This window comes from Conger conger, unplaced genomic scaffold (assembly GCF_963514075.1).
Source record: "Conger conger unplaced genomic scaffold, fConCon1.1 SCAFFOLD_163, whole genome shotgun sequence".
Taxonomy (NCBI): Eukaryota; Metazoa; Chordata; class Actinopteri; order Anguilliformes; family Congridae; genus Conger; species Conger conger.
Window position 1 is genome coordinate 28,233 of NW_026890447.1, and position 6,768 is coordinate 35,000.

Consider the following 6,768-nt stretch of genomic DNA (forward strand, 5'->3'; position numbering starts at 1 on the left):
GGGCGCAACCGCCTTGGTGGCATAGTTGTGCCAATGACATGTTTCACAATATGTACACACTTTGGAAATAATCACCTTCCTGGACAACGTATAGTGTGCACAGGAATTCCCCTTTGATCAATGAAGATGTTGCTGCTGCTATTGGAATGCATCAATGATATAAGCCTCACTTCCTATTGCCAGATGGTGGCGCTATAATATTGAGCCGTGTATGGTTTATGGATTTGATTACACTCCAATAATTAACATATTTGTACATTTTCAGCCAAATTGGAAGATGTCAAGTAAAATTAAAGCCACTTCCTGTTGCCAGATGGTGGCGCTATGCCATTGAGCCTTTCTTGGTATATGGATGAGATTACACTCCAAAAATGAACATGTGTGAAGTTTCTGCCACATCAGACAATGTAGAATGAAACAAAAATTACTTCTTGCTTGCACATTATAATAATATGCTCCAGTCCTGTATGGAGAGCAGAGATGAATTAATTTCAATAGATTTTACAGCGGGAGGCACAATTTACGCTTGAGAAGTCATTCGGTTATAAATATGCACTCAAAATAAAACCATTGGCGTAAAGAAACTATTCAGCTTTATTGTGGCCGCACCGGGGATGGAACTGCGGACCTTGCATGTCTTAATCCACTGTCTGAACCATTAAGCTATACTGCCCTCTTATACATGTACGCCATCTATTGGCCAAAAGTTGTATGTTTCCTTTTATCTTGGTTAAATAATTTCTCTCCGAAGTGTCGGATAATATTGCATGAAACGTCTAGTTAGCCAGCATCATTCTTTTCCATTTCACCGGTAATTATGCTGCCTGAAACGCATTTGTTCAGCCAAATCTAAAAGAGATGCCAACTCTCTGCCCTCAATACAGTATTTTCATATTAAGTTACCATTCCTAGCGAAATTGTATGTTCTCTTAATTCGGGTTTAATGACAAGCCTAATAAACAAACATAGCTGGTGATTTAACTGAAAGTTTTATATTCATGTAAACCAACGTAGTTGACCTGTTTTTTGACTCACACAAACAGTGGACAGGTTGGCTGCTGTTACCCCGTGCGTGTCATCTGGCAACGACCTGCATGCGATACCTTTGTTGAACATAACGGTCTCATGTTAACACAGCGTTCGAGCAGAGACACCTCAAACGCTGACGTTTCTTTTTGACTTCATGTGTTCATGTTTTAAATATATGATACTCTCGTGCCAGTTAAAGCCTGTCTTTAAGTCTTTAAATGTGTTTAATATTTATTTTAGTTATTCAATTCATATAATGAAAATAGATGCAAAGAAACGTCGGGCTGGGTGTTGTCATTACATTTTGTCACGGAGGCTGCAGCTGTAAATCATGCATCGTTATGCATACTGGCACGCTATAAAAATAAAAAAAACCTATCGTTGAAAAATCACTTGAAGGAAGAAAAAAATGAAAGTATATTTTTTGCCAATGAATGGAATCCCCGTATCAGAAATGGGGGAAGTTACAGCGACGCAGTTAGTCTGTGATTAGAGTAGACCATGTAGACAACTTCACTGTTTCCAGAAGGGCGCTTAAAATATGCTTTTTAACGGTACTTGGTCAGTGTAATGATATAAATGCTAGCATTCGATTATGGTCAACATTACCGAAAATGCCCGTTGCACCAGCCATCATAACAAAAGTCCCAATATAGGATCGATTTAAACCTCTATATATTTTTATTTCACGTTGACAGTGTAGGCTATTATGTGTATTCCGACGCGAATTACATTTAATTGGGTTACGGCATTCACTTCAATCGAATGAAGTCAAATAGAAACGGCTCGAATTCCTTAATAAGGCTTCTTGGTTTTCAAGCCAACTTTCCAAACAGCTGTTTTGTATTGAGTCCTTAAAATGCTACAACACGGTTTTTTTAAACCAAATAACATTGAAGTCATTGCAAGATATATACAATACCAACTTTTGCCAGTAGATGGCAGTCGCGTATTAGAAATGGGAGAGTCATTTGCGACTTGCGTTGAAGTTTTAAGACTGGATATAATGAGTCTCCAGCGAAAATAGTGAACTATTATTGCTTAATGGATGTTATGACACTCCAACAATGAACATATGTGAAAAGTTGTAGCCTCAAAATCAGGCAATGTAGAACTTAATACCTTTTTGAAATTATTTAATACATAATTGTATTAAAACATGAACTGTTTGGGCAGCATTACAAGTTAATTTTAAGGCTGACCAGAGCCATACCATTCCAAGATATTAAAAATCAGTTCATAGTTGTGTGTCAGGGCTATAATATCATGCTGACCACATTTTGTGTGAATGTGATGAACCCCCTAGGAAGAGTATTTCAAAGTTTGGTACGTGAAAAAACACTTAAAAACACACAAAATCCAAAATAGCTCACTTCCTGTTGGGAAAAGTTAAGGGATGCAAAAGAGAAATGTGTGTGTCTTGAGGAGACCCATATGCCTACCAGATGTGGTGCATTTACGTGAAAGTATATGTCCACAATATTAGAAAAAAGCCATAGGGGGCGCTGTGTAGCCACGCCCAGATGAATGTGGATATGGATGTGATTGCACTCCAAAAGTGAATATATTTGTAAAATATCAGCCCGATCAGATGATGTAGAACGGAATTAAGCCCACTTCCTGTTTTTGGGCGTAACGTGTGTATTATACGCCTCGCCATTGCCAAACCGTTTGAGATATCAAAAATCCTTTCGTCATTTAGGGTCAGGACTATTCTAAGATCATGATGACTACATTTGGTGTGAATGTGATGAATACCCTAGCAGGAACGCATACAAACATGATAAAAACCTCACTTCCGTTGCCAGATGGTGGCGCTATAACATTGATTTCTTCTTGGTATATGGATGTGATTACACTCTAACAGTGAACATATTTGTAAAATATCAGCCAGATCAGACAATGTAGACCATGAATTTATGGCTACTTCCTGTTGGCGCGGCGTGACATGAAAATTGTACGCCTCGCCATGACCATACCGTTTGAGATATCAAAAATATCCTTTGGAATTAGTATCATGACTATCCTAAGACCGCTTTGACCACATATCGTGTGAATGCAATGAACCCCCTAGGAGGAGTACTTAAAAGTGTAGTACATGTAAAATGCACAAAATTAAAAATGGCTGACTTCCTGTTCACATATTTGATTCGATGCGAATGAGAAATGTATTTGTCCAGAGGAGCCCCACATGCATACCAAATTAGGTGAAGGTAGCTCAAAGTGCCTGTCCACAATAGAAGACAAAGCATTAGGGGGCGCTGTGGAGTCCCTCGTCCACGCGCAGGTCTGAGCATCTGATAGGTCCTGACAGCCAACACTTGTCATGTGTGTGCAAAATTTCGTGAGTTTCCATCCATGGCAAGAACCTCAAAAATGCTAAATACATTGAAAAAAAAGAGAATAATAATTATAGGGGGCGCTGTCTAGCCACGCCCCGATTGATATGTATATATTTCATATTGTACTCCAACAGTGAACATATTTGTAAAATATCAGCCAGATCGGACGATGTCGAAAAAAAAGTCATTTTTTTGCACGCAATATGTGTACTGTACGACTCGCCATTTCCATACCGTTTGAGATATCAACAATTCCTTCACAGCTTATGGTCATGACTATCCTAAGATCATGCTGACCACATTTCGTGTGAATGTGATGAATGCCCTAGCAGGAAGGCATACAAATATGATAAAGACCTCACTTCCTGTTGCCAGATGGTGGCGCTATAACATTGACCCGTTCTTGGGATATGGATGTGATTATACTCAAACACTAAACATATTTCTAAAATATCAGCCAGATCAGACGATGTAGACCATGAAATTATGACCACTTCCTGTTGGCGCGGCGTGACATAAAAATTGCACGCCTCGCCATGACCATCTCGTTTGAGCTATCAAAAATATCCTGGCAATTTAGCATCATGAATATCCTGAGACCATTCTGACCACAGTTGGTGTGAATGCGATGAACCCCCTAGGAGGAGTACGTAAAAGTGTAGTACGTGTAAAACACACAAAATCCAAAATAGCTCACTTCCTGTTCGCATATTTGCATCAATGCGAATGAGAAATGTGTTTCAATTGAGGAGCCACACATGGTTACCAAATTAGTTTCCTGTAGTTCAAAGTGCCTGCCCACCATAGACAACAATGCAATGGGGGGGGGGGGGTAAGCGCAATAGGGGGCGCTGTGGAGTCCCTCGGCCATACCCAGGTCTGAGCATCTGATAGATCCTGACGGCCACCACTTCTGATGTGTCTGCAAAATTTCAAGACTTTTTAGCCATGGCAAGGCCCTCAAAAATGCCCATTTGACGGAAGAGAAAGAATAAATATAGCTGCAAGCAGCAATGAACGGGCCCAAGCACCATGGGCGCAACCGCCTTGGTGGCATAGTTGTGCCAATGACATGTTTAACAATATGTACGCACTTTGGAAATAATCACCTTCCTTGGCAACGTATAGTGTGCACAGGAATTCCCCTTTGATCAATGAAGATGTTGGTGTTGCTATTGGATTGCATCAATGATATAAGACTCACTTCCTTTTGCCAGATGGTGGCGCTATAATATTGAGCCATGTATGGTTTTTGAATTTGATTACTCTCCAATAATAAACCTATTTCAAAATTTTCAGCCACATCGGAAGATGTTGAGTGATATTAAGGTTAATTCAATGTTCTAGTTTCCAGATGGTGGCGCTATAACATTGAGTCGTTTTTGGAATATGGATTTAATTACACTCCAACAATATACATATTTCTAAATTTTCGGCCACATCGGAAGATGTCGAGTAAAATTAAGGCCACTTCCTGTTGCCAGATGGTGGCACGATAACATTGAGTCACTTTTGGGATATGGATGTGATTACACTCCCACAACGAACATATCTGTGTAATATCAACCAGATCAGACCATCTAGAATGAAATTACGACCACTTCCTGTTGCCGCAGCGAGACCTCAAATTGTACGCCTCACCATAGCCGTACCGTTTGACATATCAGAAATATCCTTTCAATTTAGCATCAGGATTATCCTGAGACCATTCTCACCACATTTGGTGTGAATGTGATGAACCCCCTAGGAGGAGTATTTCAGAGTTTGGTACGTGTAAAAACACTTAAAAACACACAAAATCCAGAATAGCTCACTTCCTGTTTGGAAAAGTTAAGGGATGCAAATGAGAAATGTGTGTGTCTTGAGGAGACCCATATGCATACCATATTCGGTGAATTTACGTTAAAGTATATGTCCACAATAATAGAAAAGAGCCATAGGGGGCGCTGTGTAGCCACGCCCAGATGTATGTGGATATGGATGTGATTGCACTCCAACAGTGAATATATCTGTAAAATATCAGCCCATTCAGACGATGTAGAACGGAATTAAGCCCACTTCCTGTTTTCGCTCGTAACGTGTGTATTGTACGCCTCGCCATTGCCAAACCATTTGAGATATTAAAAATCCGTTTGGCTTTTAGGGTCAGGACTATCCTAAGATCATGCTGACTTCATTTGGTGTGAATGTGATGAATACCCTAGCAGGAACACATACAAATATGATAAAAACCTCACTTCCTGTTGCCAGATGGTGGCGCTATAACATTGACTTCTTCTTGGGACATGGATGTGAGTATACTCACACGATGAACATATTTGTAAAATATCAGCCAGATCAGACGATGGAAACCACAAAATTATGGCCACTTCCTTTTGGCGCGGCATGACATAAAAATTGTACGCCTCGCCATGACCATACCGTTTGAGATATCAAAAATATCCTGGCAATTTAGAATCATGACTATCTTGAGACCATTCTTACCCCATTTGGTGTGAATGCGATGAACCGCCTAGGAGGAGTACTTAAAAGTGTAGTACATGTGAAAACGCACAAATTTCAAAACGGCTGACTTCCTGTTGGCATATTTGCATCAATGCGAATGAGAAATGTGTTTCAATTGAGGAGCCACACATGCCTACCAAATTAGGTTCATGTAGCTCAAAGTGCCTGCCCACAATAGACAACAATGCAGGGGGGGGGGGGGGCAGTGCAATAGGGGGCGCTGTGGAGTCCCTCGGCCAAACCCAGGTCTGAGCATCTGATACATCCTGACGGCCACCACTTCTGATGTGTCTGCAAAATTTCAAGACTTTTTAGCCAGGGCAAAGCCCTCAAAAATGCCCATTTGACGGAAGAGAAAGAATAATAATAATAAATATAGCTGCAAGCAGCAATGAACGGGCCCAAGCCCCATGGGGGCAACCGCCTTGGTGGCATAGTTCTGCCAATGACATGTTTCACAACATGTACACACTTTGGAAATAATCACCTTCCTGGACAACGTATAGTGTGCACAGGAATTTCCCTTTGATCAATGAAGATGTTGGCGCTGCTATTGGAATGCATCAATGATATAAGCCTCACTTCCTGTTGCCAGATGGTGGCGCTATATTATTGATCCGTGTATGTTTTTTGAATTTGATTACACTCCAGAAATAAACATATTTGTACATTTTCAGCCACATCGGAAGATGTTCAGCGAAATTAAGGTCAATTCCTGTTTCCAGATGATGCTGCTATAACATGGAGTCGTTTTTGGAATATGGATTTGATTACACTCCAACACTGAGCATCTGTGTAAAGTTGCAGTCACATCAGCCATTGGAGAATTTAAGTATGACCACTTCCTGCTTGTCTGGCATGATGTGTTTTTCATGTGCCTGACCATAGCTAT